Source organism: Rattus rattus, chromosome 3 (assembly GCF_011064425.1).
Source record: "Rattus rattus isolate New Zealand chromosome 3, Rrattus_CSIRO_v1, whole genome shotgun sequence".
Taxonomy (NCBI): domain Eukaryota; kingdom Metazoa; phylum Chordata; class Mammalia; order Rodentia; family Muridae; genus Rattus; species Rattus rattus.
The window spans coordinates 177,914,739-177,941,229 of NC_046156.1; the positions used below are offsets into that span (position 1 = coordinate 177,914,739).

The 26,491-nt window shown below is 35.6% G+C and overlaps 1 protein-coding gene across 1 annotated transcript in view; it reads right to left on the reverse strand.

The window, feature by feature from the left end:
• Fgf10 (fibroblast growth factor 10) overlaps window positions 1-26,491 on the reverse strand; it is a 75,209-nt gene that overhangs the window by 10,410 nt on the left and 38,308 nt on the right. The gene's annotated exons all lie outside the window — the stretch shown is intronic.

A 26,491-nucleotide genomic window follows, 5' to 3' on the forward strand; every position in this document is an offset into this window, starting at 1 on the left:
ACTTAAGGGAGAGACAGACAGTACAGAAAGAAGAGAGTACAGTAGAGAAATACAGTACAGCTCACAATAGTTCCGTAGGGTTAAGAGGGAGAGTAGAGCAGCTCAGAGAGGGAGGAGAAGGCAGCTCTACCAGGAGAGTTTTACAGGGACAGATTGAAGAGAGAACGAGCTAGACACAGGTGAAGACAAAATGAGGCAGAGAATGAGAAAGAGCCAGAAGATTAGAAAAGATTGCCAGAGTTAGTTTGAGGCCTAGCAGAGCAATTCAGAGGTGAGAAAAAATGTCAAATTGAGTAAGTCATCTGGTAGAGGAGTCTAACCAGAACGTCTGACTTGAACCAGCCAGCTAGGGTTCAGGAAGGACAAGGAAGGGTGAGCTTATTCAGCAACAAGTCTCAGAAGCTGAAAACATTCTGAGCCTGGATTAGATTGTATTGTACAGAGGCCAGAAGCTTCCAGAACTAGGCCTAGCAGATGGAGGTAGTCAGCCTCCCAGACAACAGTGAATAAAATTTACTTTTTCATTACCCTATGCTGGAGGTTGCCCTCAGGGTATGCACACATATTCATTTGAACAATTTAAAAAGTGCTCTCTTGCAATTAGTTACTACAGTATCTATAACTTTTCATCAAGGGGATATTGCCATTTTTGCTGTCAGTTATAGATTAGAAAATGAACGATAAATGTGCATATGATAGCTCACATACAAGGTCAAGACGAGTCCAGTCCTGTGGCTTCTTTTCTCTCCATGTCTGGTTATTTCCCTTTTTCCTTCTCTTTCTCTTTCCTACAATGGGTTTCTATAGAAACCGTTTAGCAATATGACTCATTAAATGACAACATGCTATTCTCCCAGTGATATTGGGGTGCCACTTGGGAAAATATCAGAGTTTCAGAGGGGGAAAAAACCCTTAATAAACTTGTGACAAAGAAGATACTGTGCAGGAAGTGGCATTCCAATGTAATGTAAAAATATTTAAGATGTTATGCCTCCAAAAAGAGGGTGCAAAGTATCAGTAAACCGTGAGATATTCCACATGTCTTGTAGTGAGACAGGAAATTGATAGAAAAGAGAGGCAGGAAGAATGGTTTGAACAAACAATAAAGCAGACTTTATGAAGGATAAGCAGTAGGCTGAAGCTATGCTGAACAGAGGAAGCAACATGGTATGAATATCACCAAATCCTTGGCTTGCTGTTTGGAGACTCAGAGTTTGCTAAGATAAACGTGGGGCTCTTTGTGTTTTACCTCAAAAGGGAACTGAATGTTTAAAGGACTGACCCACTTTTTTCCCTTTACAGCTAGTTTGGGCAAGCATATAAATATTTACTTTTAAGCATATTAAAACTGAGACATTAAAATTTACATATTTAAGGGCCATCACATGATGCTAAAATATACGTGAATTACTTGATATTTACATCAAAATAAATTTGTCTATATCTTCAAAGGAGGTTTACTGTTCTTTCAAAATAGAAAGAGGGAAGACTTGGGTGATTTAATACCCCTTTGAGTTCTGAAAGTAAGTCTGGGTTGTTCCACAGGTCACTAATTCATAATTTGAAAGCTTTGTAGGACACAGACAGTGGCTGCATTTATTGAATGTGGACAGTTCATTGGGAGGAACCAAGCCTGTAGGTGTCTCTGCTTTTACATATGTAAATTATACAGATCATTTTTGGAAAGGAACTCCAGAATTTTTTGAAGTTGGTTAGATCAGCAGCTATTATATTTTAATGTGTCTACTTTGACATAAAATGCAATGCCATTTGAAAGAGCCTCCTCTTTAAGAGTGAGTGAAATAGCCTTAAAAGTGAGTATGCATTTTTTGAAATCCAGATGACACTACAATTATTTCAGATTTAAAAGCTATTAAAAGCTTTAGACATCCACACAAATGGCTCACTGGTAAAGGTATCAATTCCCAAGCATGAGGACAATTAAAATAACAGATACTTTTTTTAGTTCAATCAATATTTTGAAATATGTCATATTTAGTATTAAAAATTTAACCTTCTAAAGTTAAATCCCTCCCTCTTTTCCATTAATTGTAGAGTCTCAAACTAATCTAGTATATGCTAACACGGAAGAACATCTTGGTCACCATCACTTTCTGTTGTGTATGTACATCAGGGCTTGGGAAGCCACACTTTATGTGTGAAGAATGTCATGGCTATGCATTTGGTCTTCTAAGAATCACATTGGGACTCATCTGCTCCATAATTCCTCTTCATTAAGGAACCATAATAAACACGTGTCATTTATAAGATCCACTTGGTATGTAGTCATTGAGTGCCAAAAGAGAATCAATGACGGGTTGGGAATTTAGCTCAGTGGTTGAGCGCTTGCCTAGCAAGCGCAAGGCCCTGGGTTCAGTACCCAGCTCCAAAAAAAAAAAAGAGAGAGAATCAATGACTGTGTATGGCAAAATGGGAGCATTTCTGAAATCTAAAATTTTTGTTTTGGCTAGGAGTTATATTTGTGAAATTATGAATCTACAAGTTCATATCTCAATAAAACAAAAATGAAAATAAAGCAAAACATCAAAATGAATTCAAAGAAAAAATGACTTATAAGATATATTTGGTATCAGTTATAGGTAAGTTATTATAAATCTAAAGGGTTTTTAAAAATTTTAAATATATCTTCAACTATTAGTTAATATAATTATAAGTAGAGGAATTTTGAACATAGTATTGAAAGGTAATTTTTCATGTAGGGTCTTTCACTTAAGCAATATTCATTTTTTTTGGCCAATAGAAGACAACAAAATAATATATTTGTATGTAACCATTGAGCATATATCTCTAACTCCCTTAAATTCATTTAAAAATAATAGGTAACACAAATAAATCTATTTTAAAGGCCCCTTATGGGCTTTGTGCTAATTCCCAATTAATTTAACAAAATATATCAGATTTAAGCATTGTGCTATTTGCATACTGGAAAAAGCTTTGGCAAAATTATGTAAATTAGTTGTCTTAAATATAGTTGATTTGATGTTTTTATCCAAATCCTTTACTCTTTCTCCATTGTTAGACTTTGCTGAATAAAACTACTATTAGTAATATACCAAAGGCTTAGATAGTGTCATGAGGGTGAGGTAGGTTTTTATGATGACATTTATGGCTAAATAGAGGCCCAAGGTTGGGGTAGGTTCCTATGGTGGCATTCATGGGTACATACACAGAGAGACCTGAGCTAATCTGTTCCTCTTTACCATGTGATGCCTCAAGGAGGCTTTGACAGATGTCCATATCTTAATATTGAACTTTCTGTCCTCTGGAATGGTGAGTTGAATAAACCTTTATTTATTACATGGTATACAGTTTCTGGTATTTTTTCATAGCAACAGAAGAGGTGCTAAGACAGTCTCTATTCTTCCTTTAAAAATCTCAGTTCCCTTTCTCATAGAGTTGCCCCCGGTTCCCATGATGCTTCTCTCCCTTATTGTGACTGTCTGAATAGTTGGCCTATTGTCTGGAGTCAGACTCCAGTGCCATTGATGATCACATGACAATCATAAAAAAATCATTCAGAGCCTGTAAAGTAAAAAACTCTCACCAAAATCATGGATGTTATGTGTCAACAAAATATTCCATAAATATTTGGTATCAAAAAAAATAGATCAAAAGGATTATTGCAGTCTACTTAAGAAGGAGAGCTGGACATATTAGTGTCTGTTAATTTACTACCAGTTTTAAACCTGTCTGGGTTTTAATCAAAATAAAATATCATTCATCTTGGATTCACATCTGCCACATTGGAGTACAAGCACTCTAAAATTTATTTTGCCCACAGTAGTAATGAGAACACATTTTTGTCCTGTCTGAGATAATGTATTAGGCTAATTCAATAATTTAGCTTAATTTCTTTTGAAAGAATGTCCAAGTAATCACTATGCTAAGTGTAGCTAAAAATAGTATATGTATGATGTTAATTTTTTTGGTTTTTTGTTTTCTTTTTTTCTATTTGTTTGTTTGTTTTTAGTTCGCTTCTCTTTCCCTTAATTCATGTCTCTACTTACCACATGTTTTAAAGGGTGACATTTTAGGTCATGAAACTTGGAAGGGCACTTTGTGAAGGGAATTACGTAATAGCTACACAAAAGCAGAAGAGCCAGGCTTTCCCTCTCCGATGCTGGATAGCTAAGAAACACAGGTACGTCAGTTACACTCCTGGAGTCTTAGGTTTTTATTTGTTAATCAGACAGAGTGCTAATATAGCTCACAGGACAGTCGGCATTTTAGGGAAAGGCTAGTAAATCTGTGTCCTGTCAGCTGAATCACGATGGTCCCACGTTAACTAATTTACCATAGTGGTCCCCAAAGTCAACCCTGCCTAGCAATCATCTGGACAGTGTGTTTGAACACAGATTGGTAGGTTCTTCTACTCTGTAGATCTAGGCTGGGACTTGGAATTAGATTTTCCAGCATGTTGATTTCCGAGACAGTGTTAGCTCTACTAGTACAAGGACCACCCACTGCTCTACACATCACAACTCAGAGGCGGGGACAGCTTTGATGTACAAAAGCAAAGGCAAAACCATGTGGACAGAAGTAGAACCATCACAGGAAGAGAAACAAATAACCACAGCAGTTAACATCCCTGAAAAAGCTTTGGATGGTTGGGACAGAAGAGTGCTGTCTTCTGCATAACAGGTGTGGGATTCCTGATAGCTATATAACTCTCAAAATATGAATTGGCATCTAGGCACTATATATATATATATATATATATATATATATATATATATATCGTTTCTCTGGTCATGTTTTTTAAAGACTTGAAATAATATTATTAGAGAGGTTAGAGAACAGCTCAGTGGTTAAAAGCATGCACTGCTCTTGCAGAGGACTGGGGAAACCAAATTCCTTCTGTCCTCCATCGGCTCCAGATGTGTATATGGTACATTTAACATGAAACATGCATACACACACACACACACACACACACACACACACATGTATATATATATAAATCTTTTATTAAAGATTTTATTATCAGATTTGTTTTCCTACAAATATGACTGTAGAAAAGTTAAAGGAAATTTAGGAGGCTTCAACAACTTTTATGGACACTCTCAAATGATGATTTGCATTGACAATCTAAGAAGTAAAGATCTGTATGTTGTCCTTAATACTATGTTCATGGTTCTGAGGCTGGTTCAGTTCAACTGGGATTCATTTTATCCCCAGCCTTTCAACCCAGAGTTGAAAGAATATGCTTTTTCTACAATGATCCCCCCTTTTCTTTTCAAGGAAGGACAACACAGTGGACCAATGATTAGTCTAAGTCTAAGCTATCTGGTACAGTTGTAGACATGGGCTTCCTGCTCTGCAGAATGCAGGCCAGCTATTTTGTTTTTCATCTGTCCCTGTGCCTTCCAAGACACTGGACACTTACTTAGAATTACAAGTAGAAATGAGTCCCAAATGAGAAAAATCATTACCAATATCCTATAAGGATATATATATTTCCTACCTTGGTAAAGACCAAATGGCCTTTCACATTCTCACTTAGTAACTCAAGACAGAAAGAACTGAGCAATCAGCTTGATCTTATGGATCAGAATGGAGGCCAATCTTAAAAGAATTATAAATTTAGGTCTGTATTTAATTAACTTGTAATTTAAAGAAAAAGTTTAAGCCTTTGGTCTGGGGGATACTGCTCAGTGACAGAGAAAGTACCTAGTATTTTCAAGGTTTTGTGTTCCATACACAGCATCGAACACACACACATAACTTTAAATAGTCAACCCACTGGCACTGACTTAATATTTAATAATGTCAGAAATATTACCATGAAATCCAAACACAATTCTTTAACATTTTGAAGACTTGTTGACTTCTGTTTAAGACATTTCTTACAAATAAAACTTGACTCCAAGTCTTTGATGCCCATCAGTAGTCAACAAATACTTGGAGTTAGTGATCCAATGTGTCTTTTCACAGTCTCAGTTTGACATGTTTTTAGTTGTTTTGTCTCATTGGTTTTTCTGCTTTCCTTTCTGCTGCTGTGACAGATACTCTGATAGAAAGCGACTTTGAGGAAAAGGTTTTATTTGGCTTATGATTCCGGGTCATAGGCTGTGGTTTCATGGAGGTCAGGGCAAGAACTCAAACAATTAGTCACATCACACCCACAATCAAGAGCAAAGAAATTACATAAATGTATCCTTGCTTGCTTTCTCTCTTGTTCTCCCATGTCTTCTACTGTTTAGGAACCTCTTGTTTAGGGACTGGTGACCTTCTCAACAGCACAATAGAGTAGCTCTTTCTACATTAGTTAACAGTTAGACAATGTCCTCTAGATTTGTCCACAGGAGAGCATGATCTAGGTAATGCCTTATTAAGTCTATTCCTAGTAAAGATAAAAAACAACAACGAAAACAGACAAACAATCCTGAACATATTCTTATCTGAATAGGTCAGGAATAGCTCTTTATGAATTTTGCAAGTGTTATATTTTGAAACTATCTTCTATTAGCATATATTCCTAGAAAGATACATATGGTATGTTTCCAGACCCAGGATTCACAGCGGGCTCTCTGTAACCATCCAAGTAAGTTCTAATATAAATTTACTTCACTAACCAGGAAAGGATTGGTTGACCAACTAGGGTAAAGTAAGTGCCTAGAAGTGCGTGTGTGTGATTAACTGCTAGTCCCAGTTTGAAATGAGATCACACGGGGTGTGGTGTGGTGGGAATAGTCCAAAGTACAGGTCAGGTGTTAAGAGTTGCAGATACTTCCAGAAGAATCCATTAAAGTGGTGTCAGTCAAAACTATGAATAGAGTTTTACTTGACTTTGTACAAAAATATTTTCTGATACTGAAGTAAATCTTTTCTAGGAAAAAATATTGCCTACTTGCTTCACATTGTGGAGAAGACCTTGAGTGAATTCATATGTAACTTAGGTCTTTATCAAACATGGAAGGAAGAAAAAGTCTGCTATTCTGTGCAGGAAGTGTTTTCCTAAGCACAATTATCATAGCATTATTCCTTCCAGAGAAATCAATAAGTAATTCATGATCTTATAGCTGTGTTATGCATTAGTAGAAGCCAGAGGGCTCCTTAAGTTAGATCTACTGCAGTAAGGAGGCATTGGCAAGCATTAATTCTTATGTATTTTTTATGTCATAAAACTAAGCTATAAATTATTTTCAGAAATCTGTATGGAACCAAAGCCTGTGATAACTCTAAGGCAAGGCGTGATCGTCACAGCCTCAAAATAAATAAAATATCACCAAATAAAAAAAATACTATCTGTGCTCTGTTTTGTTCCGTTTTAAAGTGAGAAGAAGTGAAGGTAATTAAATCTCAAGGAAGGCTGCGTTTAGCACATTGTAAAATCAGAGAAGAGCTTGGAGAAATGTAGAGAATGTCTGTTTCATATCTCTTCTCTTGTAGAAGAGATGACACCAGGGGATCCAGGGAGACTGAAGAGCTTATCCGAGCACCTGTAGAAAGGTCACTTAGGACCAGAAGTAAATCCTGAGTCTATATTCTTCCTGAGACTCCTGTAAACATTTATAAACTGTTGGCGGCCAGGCAAAGACTTCATATCGACTTTATGTTTTATAGACTAATTCATCTTGTTCATTACATAGAAACAATGCAGTCTATTTGACTCTGACCATTGCTTTTTATTTATAAATGGAGGAAAAAATTAAAGTTAACACAGAGAGTTAGATGAATTACTGCATGGAACAGTCCCATAAATTATCATTATGTTAATACAGATATTTATCTTAAAGATAGCCTAATAAAATGTCTACCATATTTATTACTTTTAAAGTAAATTTCCCTAATGTACCTAATTACAATGTAGTATTTTTTCTATTCTTGCCTTAATTAAAAGAAAAATGAGTCAGTAGAGCAATATTGATTTTTCCCCCCACAAGAAAATCTTATTTCTTGTGTTGAAGAGTTCACAAGTCAAGTAAACATGGATGGTTCTAAGTAGTAAAATACTTAATATGGAACAAGTTTTAAGGGTTCAAACTCATGGCTCAAACACATACATGTGTAATGAGTTTGACAGATTCTTACAACAATAGAAATTAGCCCTAAATTCTTTCTATGGCTACTTAGAAATGCGGGTTTAGATTCAATTGTGCAATGTATTAACAGATTTTTCAAATTATAACTGTAACTTGACAAACTACATTCTGTTTGTCATTTATATGAAATACTCAGTTTGGTAATCCATGGTATTGGCCAATGAGACATTATGTCCCCTGTCTTAGGAAGTTCACATCTCTCTAGAGAGTAGCAGGGGTGACTAGACTGAGTGTAGAAGTGATAGTCCCAAAGTTCATGGAGATGCTTTATATGCGTACAACCCAATGGCAAAGAAACTAGGGCTCTCTGGACAGAACCATGTGCTCATTTCTAACCACTACTAAAGTGTGGGCATTACTTTGCAGTGCCTGCTGGAGTGGGTACTTTCATATATTAATGTAAAGTGCTCGCTTGGTGCAATAGTTTGAAATCATATAAAGATAAAAGTTAGAGTAGCATGTGCCACACATTCTAGAATAGACAGAGCTAGAGAGTAGCACTGGGCTGGGCAAAGTTCTAGGAATAAACCCTGTTCCTTTTACCGCTCAGGAGGAAGGAGGACTGCTCCTTCTTCAAGGGGACTAGGTACCAGAGTACAAATTTATGACTCAGTCCAGTAATTGTATATGGGATATAGAGTGTTTGGAAAAAGTGTTAAGATCCCAACTGAACACATTTTTGTTGTTGCCATTAAATCTTGGGTTAACAATCTGTAAAGAAATTCTTAGAAAGAGTGAATTCTACCTGACACATTATGAGCTAGTGGACAAAGTGGACAAAGAAAATAAATGAGCTTAGTATAGCATTTTATCAGAATACCAATGCTGACATTGGTTGAAATCTGTATGTTTGCGAGAAACAAAGCTGCCCTTTCAGAAAAATCCTCAAATGAAAACTAATGGACAAGGGGACAGGTTTATGGCATGTTGGGTACAAACAATCAGCAGGAGTGTTTAGGAAGGAGTTCCATATGCAAAGAGGCCACTAAACAGAATGAACGTGTTTATACAGATGCTGTGCTTACAACGCTACGACCCGCAATGTTGTATGTAGTTTACAGAAGTGTTATATGCATACACAACATACATACACAGACGGGGGGTAGGAGAGAAACTGATCAATTTGAGGAAGTTTGAGCAACATTATAAGTGAAATGAGTTGAAAGCAACATTTAATAGTATTTAAAACATTTAGCTTGAATTATAATATATCAGTTTCAGTTCCCACACACATAAAATATCACCAGGATAAGGAATCAAAGGACAAAAGAGATCAACAAGAAATCAAATTCGAAAAGTAATCAGAACAAAAGAGACTCTGAACAAAATAATCTAATCGTTAGACTTACACTAATTGTGATATATATGTGTGTATATATATATATAAATAATGTTTTATATATATATGTTTATATATATATATAAACATATTTAAACACTTGCATTTACTTCATTTGTATTTTATTCCAGAATGTTAAAACTTAAAAAACAATTAGAAAAATATATAAGCTAAAATTGTCTTAAATTTCATTTGGGTATATGTAACTCAGCTGTGTGTTTAATAACCTCCAGCACTGGCCTGGGCTCTAACTCCACGGTTGAATACCCACTTAGTATGTACAAGGTCCTGGGTTCAATTAGCATACATGTACACACAGGCATACATGTAAAGAACTACAATATTATATCATGAAAAATGCTTCAATTTACAGTTAGCTGTAAAGATGTAAATGTCTTCATCTTCAGAAACACTCTTTATTACATAAGGTACATAGTACATTACAGAGAGGAATTGGGGTTGATTTGCTCAATCTTGACTGGCTGAAGTATTGTTAAGCAATTACACATTCAGGGAGAGGCATCAGTGTATTGTGATATGTATTATCAATAGCTATAATTAGTGGTTCCATTACTCGCTGGGAAGACCAAAAATATTTGAAAAATTGTATCAGATTTCCAGTCCTGGTTTTTTAGGTTAGGTTTTAAAGTTTTGGAAATATCTACAAAATAGAATTGGTTGCCCAATGGCAAATGAACACCTCTGAAAACATATAAACAGGTAAGGTAACATTACACACACTGATTTACGTTTATATACATATATATATATATGTGTGTGTGTGTGTGTGTGTGTGTGTATGTGTGTGTGTATTTACATATACACATATATATGCAATAACAATATTTTTAGAGGCATGAATATGAAGGAGAATGAGGAGTGGTAGTGGGAAGGTTTGGAGAAAGGAAGTGGAAGGGAGAAAGGTTGTAATTGTATTCTACTCTTGAAAATAATAGTAAAGAATTAAAAATAAAGTAAGAACTAGCAGGCACCAAGAGCCTGGTAAAATGCTCAATTTCTTTTTCAGTTGTTTGCATTTCTCTTGTTAATTCTAGATCAGAATAAAAACTGGTGGGAACCTACGCATTTTAGTACAAACACTGACCTATCCCAGTGAGGGTTGTTCTAGGATAAAAGTCAAAGTAATTTTGCTTTCACACAAGGAGCTTACAAATGATATTTCAGTGGATGAAAACTCGGGGTCCTTATCTAAATGTTAGAGGGGGATATATGTGTAGTTTTCAAGTTTGATGAAAGTAAGCGAAATGATTTTCACAGTTGTTGTTATTCAATGGACGGATAAACAGGTAGATTAATAGATACATGCACATTTGTCTTCCGCAAAAGAACAACCAGAAAACAACTTCAAATTCAAATTCAAAAAAACTAACCAAGACAATCAATTAAAATAGAGCTTCCCTCTGAATGTTCAAAAAGAAAAAAGAAAAAAGAAATCAGGGCAGATAATAGAAACAGAGGGAACAATCAATTGAACAATTATTCTTATGGGTAGATTGCAACTATTGTGTAACTAAATGTCTTTCTGGTAGGCATAAGCTAGGCATGTACCATCGTGGGAACTTTTTTAGTATGTCGGTTTCAAGCTGTTTCCCATCTCTGACCTTTGGCCACACAGCAGAGGCGAGAGCAGTGATGAAGAAAGAGGATAGCGAGCTCGCGTGGAGGTAGGAGGAAAGGCAGCTTTGCGGAAAGAACGGCACTCTTAAGGTCTTCTTCCTGGCCTCATGTGTCCCCTTATTTCACCCTGGCCTAGCAGTGCAGGGTCATGGAAGATACCCAAATATAGCCTTGGGAGAACTTCATTAACCTGAAAAAATGCTCAAGGGGAAATATATGTTTATCAAACTCACTTTCCTTTAGATAGAAGAAAGAAGGATGATGTCCTGGCTTCTGTCCTCCACAGTTCAATTCTGAAGTTCCACAGTGACACTATGTAAGAAGTGGGAGCCAGCTTTTCCCTCTTTAATGGCCTGCACCTCTAAGCACAGTACTCAACGATGCTAAAACCGGAAGAACTACCATTGTCTTCTATGCACAGCAGTCTTGAGTCTATAGAAAAAAAATCCTCAGATAATATTACATATGTGTGTATTTTACTCAAAAACAACAGACTGGTACCTTGAAAGACTTGCACAGAGCAACCCCAAGAAAACCTCATTGACGCTCTTTGATGTTTAGTGCTTAAGACCCTTGTGGGAAACAAAAGAGCCACTTGTCCACTTCATGCTCTAGGAAAATAAAAGGTAAAAAAGAACTGCTACTCTAAATGAGAATTATTTACTCGGGGTTTTCTTACTAAATCCACTTGTTTCACTCATAAGCACCAATGACTACTCTGTCTTGTGGCACATGCAGAGTCCCGGAACCTTTATAAAAAGAGAATTCTGAAAGAGGTCATCTAAGCACAAAAGGCCAGCATCCCAGCCCCAGTCCTGGATGTTCTTTGTCTGAGAAGCTTGGCCAGGGATGTGAAGGTAAGGAGGTCGGCTGCAAATACCCAAATATAAACAATTGTTTGTTGACCCTAAAACCCCGATGAGTGTTTTCTTCTTGAGTGCTTAACAGCTCTGTGACATGGTGGCTGATCCTATCTTTCTTCCTCCAGTGAACAAACAGCCTTCTCATCCCTCTTTGCCTTCACAGTCATTCAACACTCTAACCCTGAAGAGGATGACAACGTCTTTCCTTTAGGTAGACTTAAAAGACTGGAGGAAGGACACAGCCGTTTAACACCCCTCTTCCTCATTATCACCATCTCCTGCCTTTATTGTTTCTCCAACTCGCCTGTCCACAAAGACAGCCGCTAATGCTTACATTTGTGGTCCTGGGCTCTGTGATCTAATTGCCCAGGCTTCTGCCACATGTCTTATCTAGCTACACAAACTTGATTTGCAGAAAGCGAATCCGAGAGACATTTCTTTAGATGTCTTCAGACTCAGACAGACTTCAAGGATTGTGTATGCTATATTGTTATATTTGTTCTCACTTTCAACTATCCTAAAACATATTGACCTTCCTAAGGAATGCAGAGTGTCCTGCTTGTGGAATCTGACAGTTTTCCCTTTCCATTTCTCTGTGTTAGATGACTACTACATAAGCCACCCACAATGGAAAATCAGAGCTATACTGACACCAAAACTTACGTTAGCAAAATCTGTTAGGATAGGAGTAAAATATAAAATCAATTATTTTCTAATATCAATTATTTTCTAACAAGATAACTTTCCCAGAAAGATTTTATATTTTAGCCTTTACCGTACTCCTATCTGTGACAGCCTTATCTGTGTACATAAACTATTTTTAAATCAAAGAATAGGGTGCTCACAAGGAAAATTATTCAAATAGATTCCTATCTGAAATAACTGGTTGACATATTTGAAGATTTATGCATGTAGACGATGCAAGTCATTGACTCCTCTTAGCTTTGTACAGACTAGTTTTTTATTATATCTGTCAAAGAAGATTTATCTCAAATTTGGTTGACATGTTGGATGCTAGCCTTTTAAGGTTTTTTTTTTAACCTCTACCAGAACCCAGTCACATGATAATCTAAATGTGAAAATATCACCAAATGAATATGCTTCCAGAAATATCTGATTTAAAATTTATGGATTAGACTTAAGTGGTTCAGTAAAATTTACCAGTCTCCAATACAAAGCAGCTGTTTTTAGCGCCATGCCAGGTGAAAGTTCCCAAGCCTTACAGAGTGTTGGACAGAAGAGGCTAGCTCCAATTCATCTCTAGATCTACTAAATCTGCGACTTGGCACAGGTTCTTTTCCTACAATAGCCATCGTGGCTTCCCACTGAGACATAGGGTTCCCAGGGCTTGTCTACAATAAGCCACATTGATGGTAGTTTCCTCTTGTGTTTCATAAGCTGGCCTTTTATATGTATGAACTCATCTATGACTCACTTATTTTAAATGTAGTTTTACTACTTCACCCTTCATCTGGTAGTTGTTCCCGACCTCTAAATTGTTTAATGTGTCGGTAAATAACCTTTCAAAATTTCTAAAAAGCTTGCATTTTCAAAATCAAGTTAGCTAGAGGAGTGATATAAACAAGGTATTAGGAGACACTGGCAGGCAATACTTGTCTTTTTCAGCAGTGGTCTTAGGTTACAACTGAGAAAGCCTCCTCATTTTATCCCTGTGGCTTCAGCTACTCATAGGTCCTACTGTCTAATTAATCCTTACTTAATATTCATCTAGGTAAGTTTAACATGGGTAGGAAGTTGGGTTTGTTAGCCATTCCACCTTTAATGTATGGGACATCTGGGAAATATCCAGTTTTAGAGCAGGTCCAAGCCTTTTGGCATTAACTACCTTTAAACATTAAGCTCTCACCAGGAATTTGCCTCTGTTTCAGAAAATGAAAAGCATATTTGAAATATAAACACGAGTGTGCCACTAATATTGGTGGTAGTGATTGCAAGACTCATTCCTTTATTATAAGAGGGTCAGAAGGAAAAACCCTCTTGGATAAAACTTGTAGAACTAGCTTAAATGATTTGTTTTCCTAAAATATCTGCAAATGTATGTCTGTGAATTCAACAAGCAACACACAGTGAATGATACTGTTTGGCTTCAAGGCTATTGTACTTTTACTAAGAGAAATATATAGTCCTTATATAATGATATAGAAATCTTATCTTACTCTTGGGAAAATACCTAAATTATAATTTAAATGCTAAAATTTTATAAGCTGTTAAAATTACATATTAGAAATTATTAAGTCAACTGATCAAACAGTTTTCATTTTTTTTTTGTAAAGGTTTTCATTAGTTTAAGTCCTTATTTGGCTATTTTCTTTAGTCTTCAACCAAGCGTAGTGATTAGATTTTACATTCCTGTTGTTGATAATTAAAAGTGAGCTTGGGGGGAAACACGTTGTATAACTGCTCCTTGGTCAAATTATGGCAATGTGACTTCAGTCAAATGTTCGAATGGTAGACGGAGAAATGGACAAAAGGTAAGTGTGTTTGTTGTTTGTTTTTAGTTTGAGAAATAACTTAAAGATGTATCTGGGAGCCAAATTTACATTTTGGTCAGAACTCTGTAAGGATAGAAACTCTGGTAGACCAGATAGACCTTGAGATATTGAAAAGTTGATCTGTAGCTAGGATCGTTCTGGAAATGCTTTTCTCCACTACAGTTTTCATTTTGGAGCCTTATTCAAAAATCTACATCCTTAGAAAATGTTTGTAAAATATCTACTAACACCCAAGTGACTATGCTCATATAACTTACATAATACACATTCATTAAAAAGTTGCCTTGGTAAAAAAACAAAAATAAAAAAACAGATACACTAAACAAAAGAAAATGTGGCTCTGTGTACTTTCAACCCAGAATTGGTTTTTTTTTTCTTAAGCAGTTTCCATTTTTGGTTCATTTATTTATTTCTTTTTCTAAAAACTACTGACATTTTTTTTGAAAGCCTTTTTAAAGGTCACTTTGAAGACGCATACATTGTGCTGAGGGTGTAACATGTGCAATTAGGGCTCTTTTGGATCTGAAGCCTTGTCAGTTTCTCAGATGAATGAACATCTTCTAGCCCAGTTTTCAGCACCTTTTGTATCTGTGAGTTGGGAACAATGCTATTGATCCCATCTTGCTTGCAAAAACCATATGGAACTCAGAAGGAGATGTGGTTACTAGCCAAGCAACACAGAACCAAGGACCACCAAGAGTCACAGTCATGCAAGCATCATGCTAGAAGGAATGTAATTGAGTGCCATGTTATAGTTACCCAATACTTAGTGATTGATTTAATGTTTACAAGTGGTTACTTTTGGAAGCTTGATCTGCAAAACATCAAGCTGTGTTCTGAATGTAGGCAGATGAATATAAATAATGAAAAACGGAAGAAAGATGAAAGAAAAGAAGAAAGAACAGAGAAAAAAGAAAGGAAAATCTGCTTACATTCATTTGTAGCTTTATACCCCTCAAAAACAGCTACTGGAATTATGCCCATGGCATTTGTCCATTGTCGATGTAAACCACGTTTTACCAATGGGATAACACGAAGAAAAGCTGAGCATATTTTCAGAGCCTTCTTTTTTCTTTTGGGTGGAACTCAATTGACAACAGTTCAGCCTTGTCTTAGCAAACTGTAAAACTCCTAGTTTTGGAAAAGCTGGTTAACTTCTCATGGTCTGCTTTCTCATCTGTAAAATGAGAAGGTTGCCCCAGAGGTGAGTATCAAAGTTTTTCCCAGCTTTATAGTTCTGTGATCTAGGAACAAGAGCCAACGTTACAATTTGGGATTTGGCATCTGATTTTATTCGCCTAGTGCTATGTGCTGCTTACTTCATTAACCTCACATGTTGAATTTCCCCACGCTAACCTAGTATGGCTTTGTTTTTTCTCTTTTCAAGGAACTATGCTTACCCCCTTTGGCAACAAGAGGTGATTTTACAAGCATTTTTAACCCTACTTTGGAAATGAAGGCAGTACTGGGTGGTACATATGTCCCACTGCCCTCTAGTGGGTGAAACCACATATGGCTTAGATTGCTCTTGAGTTCGGTTGGGTAGTTTCTCTCAAACATTTTCACAGATCACCTGAAACAAAACCCTAATCTCTGCATTCCACACTCCCAGATGATTTAATAATCACCAGGAGATGATCAAATGATCAGACATTTTGTCTTAATGACACAGGGCAATGACTACTCTCCATCTCTAAAAGTCCACGTAGATTGTAAAAGCCCTTTAGAGTTTCTACCAGGTTACACTTCAAATGTAGCTGTGTTTCCAGTCCTGTTCACAGCTAGTGTCCTACTTAGCACCAGTCTTAGAATCACATTTTATTGAACATCCTTTTAATAAGGATAGTTTAAGGAAGGCAAAGGAAAATTTACATTTAAGTCTTCGTGGGAATTGTATGATCATCCAACTACATGCCAAGTACAATTACGTCATTGTAACATGTTCATTAATTTATGACTAGAACATTGTTCATGAGGATCAAGTAAGTTCTGATAGTTGGGTTATTATTTTAAGTTATGTTGTTTATTATTTTTTACTACAATAAACCGATTATGGAAAGTAAGCCATCTGACGCTACACTAATGTGTATTATATGTGCTTGCTTCTCTGGCTTTAATTTACTATTTTCCCTATTAACCATTTATGTTGTTAAAAGAAACAACTCTGTAAATTAATTTGGTAGACGATACTATTTAATATGAACACACTCATGTAATAATCTATAAGTATTCATATGCTTGACTATGTAAACATCAGAATGTAATTTGTGACTGCTAATTATGAAAATTGCTTTATCAGAGATTGGAAAAACAAGAACAGTTCTATGACGTCATATCTTACTGAGTAGAAGATGCAAACATGATAAAAAAATGTGAATCATTTCTATGTAGCTGTTGGATACATTTGTAGAAGACTTATCTTTTCATGTTACTATACCCAATTCCAACATTTAAAATCAATTTCATCAGCATTTCATTAATGCCCTCAGAAAGTTGTGATCTCATCGCTACTAATTGGGTTCCTTATACTTTATACCTCTCATTTGTTATTCGTGTTAATTTAAACATTTAATTCCATCTCTCTCTCTCTCTCTATATATATATATATATATATACATATATATGCATAGATAGATATAGATATAGATATAGATAGATATATAGATACACACACACACACGAAATGTATTATGTCCATATATTATTTGTGTTCTCTAATTCTGGCATTATATTAGTATCTGAGACTTCAGATTTTGCAGCACTTTTGTGTTTCTGATTTTCACATTAGGCATGTTCAAGTTAAATTTCTTTTATTTATTTTGATTCAATAACACTAAAAATAATTAGTCCAAAATACTTAAGAAGATAAAAACAGCCCACAGATTCCCTCATTTGTTTTAACCACACTACTTTGTCTTCCCAGGCACTCTCCCTCCCAAGAAAGGTGGCAGACAACCTCCTTCTGAGTTAGGTAATTGAGGAAGACTATGGAACAAATGAATCTTGGCTTTGAAGGTTTCCAAGTGGTTTGAGTTAAATCCTGCAATCTCCGTGCATTGTCTCTGTGACTTTTGTGGATTATGTAATCTTGATAAATCTGTGACTCTCAAACATAATCCGAGATAATAAGAGGACTTAGAACTCTGTCAAGAATTAAATGCCATGATACCTTCAAAGCACGAGGATCAAGGATGATACGTAGGTGGCATATGTTTTATTTATTTCTGAAGACAAGGTTTTCACTTAAGTTATGGTTTGTCCAATCTGAAGCGAAGAAGTGATATAGAAAAACAAAACAACAAAAACAAATGAACAACAACAAAAAAAAAAAAAAAAAAAAAACAAAAAAAAAAACCAAGTGCTTACTAACCCTTTTGTTGGGGAGCGAGCAAAGCAGGGTGGACATTTGGAAAAGAATCAAGGTAACCCTCCAATTTTCTCCCCTACTGCCTTCCTGGGCACTTGGTTCAAACAAGAAAAGAGCTGTCACGGTAAGATGCAGTGACATCCTTATGACTGCACCACTGCAGAAGTTTTTGAATCTTTCCCAATGACAGAATTATCTTGGGCGTTTGCTCATACATTATTAAAGCTTCTAAAACTAGTCAAGTCCATGCTCTCTCAGTGACCTCAACTGATGTAAAAATATCACACGGCTGTGGTACTGAAATGTAATAAAGTTAATAAATACTTAACGAAAGCAATTGTTGAATATTACTTAAGTAAAACTGTAGTCAATTGAACTGAGCAGAGTTGTAGAGGATAATTCCTATGAGAAGTAAGATTTAGGCCCCCGAAAATATGATAGAGTTTACAATTAGATACGCTATGTCAACTTACACACCTAGTTTTTAAAGTTAAGCAAAAAGTTCAGGCCTGAGCAAGGCAACAGCCAAACCAATTGCGGAGGGGCAGGGTTAAGGAGAGGAAGCCACACCATCATTCATAAGAAGAGATAGGTGAATCTGAAAAACACAAGGTAACCTACTGAAATCATTGAGAGTTCCTGAAGTTAGTTCAGTACTAGTAATTCTAAATATTATTCTAGGTGTCAAACACTATTGGAAAATAAATAGTAGGGGATTAAAATAATGGTGAAGTAATGTTGAGATCATTGTGAATGCTGGTGACGAGGCGAGTCAGTCTAAGTGTCCATCCAATCAAGGGCATGTGTTGAATAAGTTGTTCCAACATACGATCAGGGCATTCTCACTCATAGTCACAAAGTGGAGAAAAGTATAGTGAATAGCATTAATGATTTCAATAATTACTCATAATGTAAACTTTTAAATACAATGATTCTATCAAAAATAGAATCCAACTAATGTGACACATGTAATTTTGATATACTAGAAAGGAGGAAGGCGATGCAAATAATACTGAGTCCTTATTATTTCTGCTTTCTTTCTCTCCCCCCCTCTCCCTCTCTCCCTCCCTCCTTCCCGTCCTTCCTTTTCTTTCTTTTGCTTTTTTTGTGTTATTCAGGATTTTTTAGAGCTGGTATTTGTCACATTTTTTACCCATAATACAAAACTGATTTTGAGAAAAAGATGGCTTCCTGATCAAGGTTGAAACATACAAAAACAAAGGAAACTTGTGCCCTGTGCAGATCTTCTGGTGAATCCTAGTAGTGACCAGAGCACCTTTCTGTTATTAAGAAATAAAACAGGTGTCTACACTGAAAGATGCCTCCCAGCTCCCATTCAGGCTGATAAAAACAGCCCTAGCCTCAAGTGCTTTGATGTGTTTTAAAGATAGTCAGCGCTTTCCCGTTCTTCCCTCTCAGCAGCCTAAGTTCAAAAAAACATTACGAAGGGGCCAATCTGTAACAAAGGCCTCTTCCTTGCTCTGATTTATGAAGTAAAGTTTCTCTATAACTATATCAGAAATTCACCAATTTAATTAAAGTCCTCTGTCAATTTTCATTGGCTGTGGTGATTAATGCCTTCTGATTCTAGTATGAAAGACAAAAGAATAGAGACATAGTCGGTGAAAGGATTAGTAAGGAAATCAAGTAGTATCCGTGTGGAGATTATTCAACAAGGTACTTAATAATGAATTTGAAGCATGTTAAAAATGTCAGTCAGAATGTGGGTAGATGTTCCTGCAAAGCCAAAACAATGAATCTAATTTCCTGTTTATTTAGAATGAACTCTGTTCAATTTTAAAACAAAAGCAACCCTTTCCTATTATTATTTTTCTTTCTCAATGTGATCTAAGCACACAATGAATATAATTTAAAGAAAGGCAGCTATGAAAATATTCAAAGTATTTAATCTCTTTAGAGAACATTTCTAAGTGGATTCCATAATTTTTATTTGTATATCTTAGGTTATCAGTGTTATAAAATGATCAGAACAGATTAGTTTAGAATTCATTGCACTAGTTTTAAGTGACATTAATGTTTAATCTATTGATACAAATAAGATTCATCTACTGCCCAAAGATATAACCCATATTATAATTTCCTTTATTGTAAGTCTTAAGCATACAATGATGTTTCAAAAAGTACTACCTTAAAGAGTTTTTAGAACTGAGTTTTCAGACTTACAAAAAGTTTAAAATCTGGATAGTTAGGCAGTCAGTCTATCAATTAAATTTTCTTTGTGTGACTGACTCAGCTTTGCTCTGTTATGCCAAGACAACTTTGTTGTGTGTTTGCAAATTATCTGAACCACAGTGACAACCTCCCACCAACACTCTGTATGTGAGAACAGTAACCTATTAGGCCCATGCTGAGAACTGTCCACTTACTTCTTTCTCCACTTGGAGATTCTTTGACTGGTGTCTCCTTATCTTATAGGTTTCCTCTGGACATTTGACCCCTATCTGTAATGTCAGGCTTCCTGCTCTTTGCTCTTCAGCTCCTCACCTCCCCACTCTGTGCTATGCTCTTCCTCCCTTTCAGGGTCCCTGTTATCTCAAACAAAGGGTCATCACTTTAGGCCATCTGCCTTCATTCTTTTATGTCCTATCAACACCAATCTGTCACATTGGGAGACTTAGGTCTCTACTTTTACGCATCGCTTTCAAATAAAGTATTGTTTTTGCTGTTTTATACACTTTTCTTGCTTTTCATTTGCTTTCTCTACTATTTGTTGAGTGGGAAAGAAAATGGTAAAACATTAATATTTATGGGAGACCAAAAAGGAGGAATTTGGGAATGCAGTTGTGTCTTTTGTCCTCACAGTAACTACCTAGACTGTTCCACTGTATGTATCTATATGTCTCCAATTGTGGACAGTTAGTGAAGCCTGACAGTAAAGAAGAGAGGAATATGTATAAAGGGCACTAACAGGTAAGACAAAACTAGCGAGGGTAGATAGAAAAGCAATTATTTGTATTATCAGAATTTGGAAGGTGAAATGAAGAAGAGTAACAATGTTCTTAGGGCTTGCTTTTTTCTCAGTCTCCAAGAATACTTGAATTGCCCAGGTGCAGTGTGACATAATCTATAGTCAGTACTTCTCAGTACAGGGTAGGACAATGGCCATGAGTTCAAGGACAGTCTTGGTTATATAGACACCATACACTGTCACTTAGAAGTGTATCTTAGCCACATAGTTTTTAAAAAGCCATTCTGGACAACATAATAAGGTTCTGTCTCCAGGGGGAAAAAAACCCAAAAAACAAAAACAAAAACAAAACAAGCCAAAGAAAGTGACAGTTATAAACTCAAGTGAGAAATCAAAAACCTTTGCATCTATCCTGTATCCTTAAGGTGACAACTCTTGGACTGTTGGTGTTCTCCTTTGACTTTTTAAATCACATAACTTTGACTTCTTAGACAATCATACACAGCGTAATAAAAGTATGGGCGCTTAAAAAATAGGATATAAACGTGTATTTCTACATTAAAATAAGGTTCTTCAAGATCAAAACACAGTTCCAGGTTTTCTTGTCATAATGTGAAATGACTTTTCGGATTGACATAATTAATTTATAGCTCATATCTCTCACTTTTGGACTACATGACATACACTGTGATGTGAATTTCTAATGGACACTGCCTTTTATGAACTTATGCTAGAACACAAAACAAACTCAAGGGTGTTTTTTTTTTTTGTTTTGTTTTGTTTTGTCTTTTTCTTTTTTTTTTTCGGAGCTGGGGACCGAACCCAGGGCCTTGCGCTTGCTAGGCAAGCACTCTACCACTGAGCTAAATACCCAACCCCTCAAAGGTGTTTTTGAAGATATCTCCCCCCCCATACTGCTTTGGTTAGGTATTCATTACCTTGCTGGTTTTTTGTTATATCATGGTTTCTGATTTTGTGCTTTTATGGGGGGGTGTGGGTGTGGGTATGAATGTGTTTCTTTATTTTGTTTGTTTATTTTGTTTCAGTATAGTGTGTTTTTTTCTTTTTATTTGCCTGTTTGTTTTCTAAAGAGAGAGAGGGAAGAAAATCCTGGAGTTAGAAGAGTGGGGGAGATGGGGAGCAAAACGATAATCAGAATATATTGTATAAAAAATATTTTCCTTAAAAAAAGGAAAACAAGGAATTTAGGCTACATTGGAGTAGGTTTACAGAGAGAGATATCGATACCTGAGAAATTAATGTGAAAAATACTCTAAGAATTAGTCAATGCTTGACTTCAAATAAACCGTCCAACTAATCAGAAAAATATTCTAATCAAGTCTTCCTTTGTTGTTTTTCAAAGTCTGTGGGGGGTATATCTGATCTTAAGCTCTAAAATAAAAGTTTGCGTGGGAGTTCAAGGAAAAACAAACAGCAAGAGATGCTTGTTGACCAAGAACCTCTCCTACAGTAGCAGCCTATAGAGAATTTTGTTTCTTTCACATTTACATTGTATAGATCCAGTGACTATGCCTTCATGGATATTTAATAGATGAAATACATATTCTGTTTAATAAAAGGATTAGATTTATCATAGTGAAGAACAATAAGTAAAAATATAAATGCAAACCAACACCATTCGCTACTACTTTGTGGAGACATGGGATTGCATTTAGTGAATACAATGAAGGGTAAATAGAATATAGTTTGTTATTTTACATATTTGGGTAGGTAGATGAAAATGTGGACACATAGATGATCAAAGGCATTTGTGTTCCTTGTTTTTCATCGTGGATAAAAGAACATAAAACTTAAACATTTTCAAAGAGGAGAAAACCTGGTCCTTGGGGAAGAACAGTAGAAGGTATGTAATGTCGTAATGTCCATACTCTGCCCATCTTATTGTATGGAAACCATGGTGGAGACTTTGCATCCATTATAGGAAGACCCACATTAGCTAGAGAACTATCAGGGCCTCTCAACACTGCTCTTAGGCTGACCTGGGAGAACAGAAGCATCCACGAATATGATGTGAGGTGACTGAGAAACCATCTGTGATTCTAGATTACTGATAGAATGTACAATCAGAAGCCAGGTATGATTTAATGAATTGAATGACTCCAGATTATAGACTATAAATAAGGAACAAACTTTTCTATACACTTATGGAAAGTGTTTAAAATGGGTATTCTTATCTTCATTTTGCAAATTTTCTAGTAGATTTGGCAAAATCTAGTAGACTTTATATTTGGTAGTAATGGAAGAGGATGAGGGTATCAACATATATATTTCATAACTTTTTAAAAATTTAGCTATATATCTTAATAATTCATTATAGTATGAATATGTGGGAATGTAAACCTATTTGGAAGTTAATAAGTGTATTTTGAGTTCCATCTACCTCTTGCTATATATATTAAAAATCTAATTGTTACCTCTAAATTTTTATTATTTATTCCTAAATTTGATTTTATAGTATCCAGACAAATCAATAACTATGGAACCGATTATTGATTTATGTGTATGATAGTAATAATTGATGGAAGTTTTACATATTTTTCATTACAAAATATAGGAAACAACAACTAAACTTTGCTTTTAATTCAAGCACTAATATTACTAAATATTATATGTGTTCATTTTGTCAAGGGCTGAAACAACTTCCTAAAAGTTTGGAAATAGGTGTTCAAGCATCAATATGTCACAAATTTGAACATAAATAAATGTTAGTTTAGATATCACAAATTTATAAATATGAGTTGCCAAATAGCTTGTATAAATAGCAACTTCAATAGCAGTTAAAGGGAGTTTTAGATAAGGAATTTATGGAAGGCTTGATGGGAAAAACAGAATCCATTATTCAAAGTGTTTACTGACTGTCTGTTCTAGACTTAGCACTATAATAAATCTCAAGCAGAAATCCTTACCACAGTCAGATAAAAGCATGAAGAAGAAGGAAGAAGTGGGTTAACACAGGTTTCACATAGTGTAGGCTGGACTAGAATTCTCTATGTAGCCAGTGATGACCCTTGAACTCCTGACCTTCCTGCCTCCATCTCTCAAATGCTTGAATTATACAGAACTGGCCCATCACACCTGCAGGTTATTTACAACACTAAAGCCTACTACTAAAACCAAAAGTCATGAATCTGAAAGGGACTGGTAGGGGAGGAGAGGTATTTAGTAGGTTGGGAGATAAAAAGAAGTGGTGGGGATGAGAGAAAATTAGAATACATTGTATACGTGTGTATGAAGTTGTCAAAGAACAAACTCAAATTAAATTACAAAAACTCATCAATTATATGCTTTGGGATTTTTCGGTAACTTAAGCAAAGTAGTTGAATGATGACTTCCAAATTTAAGGTTGTCAATTTCACTTTTAGATTGCTAGATGGAAACTGTAACTCTACAGTAGTGATAGAGGAAGACTACTGCATTACAGTCTAGACTCACAGCGTGATCCTTCTCAGTTGTATCACAACATTTGGTAAGACCGTCCTTTTTATAATTTGATAAATGAATACTATATTTGCATCATTTCCATTCCTTTTACCATCACCTCTTATGTGCCTCCACCTCATCTCAATTTCATGGCCTCTACCTCTATAATTATTACACACACACACACACACACACACACACACTTACCGACCCTGTTTTATGTTGCTCTTATTTACACATGTTTGGGGTCGACCATTTGAGATAGGGTAACTTACTAGGGGACCCATCTCTAGAGAAGACTGCTTCTTTATTTATCAGAATCCTTATGACCATCTTCTCACCATTCTGTCAATTTTGGAAGTGTAGGGTTAAGAATGGCACAGGTGTGTGTGTGTGTGTGTGTGTGTGTGTGTGTGTGTGTGTGTGTGTGTGTGTGCTTGTGTGTGTGTAAATGGTGAGCAGTGCATTAACATAAGCAAACACAATCTGATCATTCTATGTACTACTATGATTACTCACTCTCAAACTTAGATTATTCTGAAAAACACTGCGTAAGGCAGACATATCAAAGTTCTTTATATTTAATTATTACTTTTTATTCATGAAAATAGGTATAGGCCTTCCTTTATGAGAGTATATGAATGATAATTTCTTATAAGTAATTTCTTTTACATACAATAAATCAGTTTAAAGGAAAGGATTTGGAAAGTAATAAGATAGGTGTCTAACAGACATGGCCAAGTTTGGAGCAGTAGCATTTGAAATAGCTGTTGAAGAAACTATGCTAATGAGCTAATGATGATGTAACAGCACAGCAACGGGTAACTGATGACTGCATCTTCCCACACAACTAAGAAATTGGAGAAGAAGATGGAGAGGACGTTACCCATAGACTGAGAAGACAAGTTGAATGGCCAGAAATCTGCTCATAAGGGTTAACAAAAGTATGTCCACTGTGACAGTGAGACATTTCTGAGTGAAATGAGAGGAAATCAGCTTCAAGGCTGAAGCTCATTGTGTTTCCCACCCAAGATTCATTGCCACTGCTAAGTTTCGGGGAACCCTGAACCCCACTGTACAACATGGGTACATTGAGGTATAAGACAGCAACAAGCTTGTTTAGAGACAAGCAATGAGAATAATGGTGTTTGTGCACTTGTATTTTTAAGTAGATTACTGTAAAATTCTAATAAATATAATTTGGAAATGTTTTAAATATTACATGAGTGATTGCTTTTCTTCTAAATTGCAAGCAGTAAAAAAAAAGTCAGCTTTTAGCTGAGCTGTAATTTAGGAAAAGTTTTAAATTAGGCTTTCCTGGCTTTTTTCCCCAGTTCCCTGGCCCACTTCTCCTTTCAGAGACAAATACTTTGTGTTCAGTACTTGAGATTGAGAGGGTGCTGGTCCCTTCAAGAGGATTTTCCCGGGCCTAATGCTAATAATAACAGTGTTTCAACATTGTTCTGATTTTATGGTATGCACTGGGTCAGTGATCTCTATGGGTCAGTAAAAGAAAGGAAGTTTTTGGACTTTCAAAGGATTTCACTTGAAAAAATAACTTTGAATTTGGATAAAACTCAGTTGTCTATTCCTAGTAACATCTCCAACTAAACTACATATAATAAACATTTCTTCAGGTTTTTTTTCCTTCATTTTATTGTATATGGACCATTGATTTTTGGCTTTGAGTGTCAAAAGTTTTAGCTATTTTAATTCATATTTACAGTATACATTGTTGTATGTATGTGCTTTATTTTTTTTTATTCAATTTGATGTTCTTAGCCACAAAATAATACAATTTATTTTAAAGGACAAAATCTAACTTTTTACACTCATGTGAATTTAATATATATTCTATAGAGAGGGTAGAAAATACCTTCATGTTAAAAGATGCCTTTGCCAACCAAGATGGCGGTACCTGGACGTGGTCTCAGCACTTGGGAAATGGAGACAGGGAAGTCAAGAATTAGGAGCTGTGCATGGTATCAGGATGAGTTCCATACCCAATCTATTTAAAAAAAAAACTCCGAATACTAAAAGCTGAGGATTAATGATAATATTTTGCATTGTAAAATAATGAAGGATACAATGAAAGAAAATGGGAAGCATTCATTTGAGCAGACTTCAGAGGAAAATATATATGCTTAAAATCTAAAATGCTATTTACAAAACGTGTCAGATTCTATAAAATTTGTTTTCTTCTATCCATAAGGATATTAGTGTAATTAAGGTTTCCATTATTACCCAACTTCTAATCACTTTTGACTACAAAAATGATTATTTGCATCATTAATATTGGTCTGTATGTAAGGCAATGACGTGTCCTGATCACTCT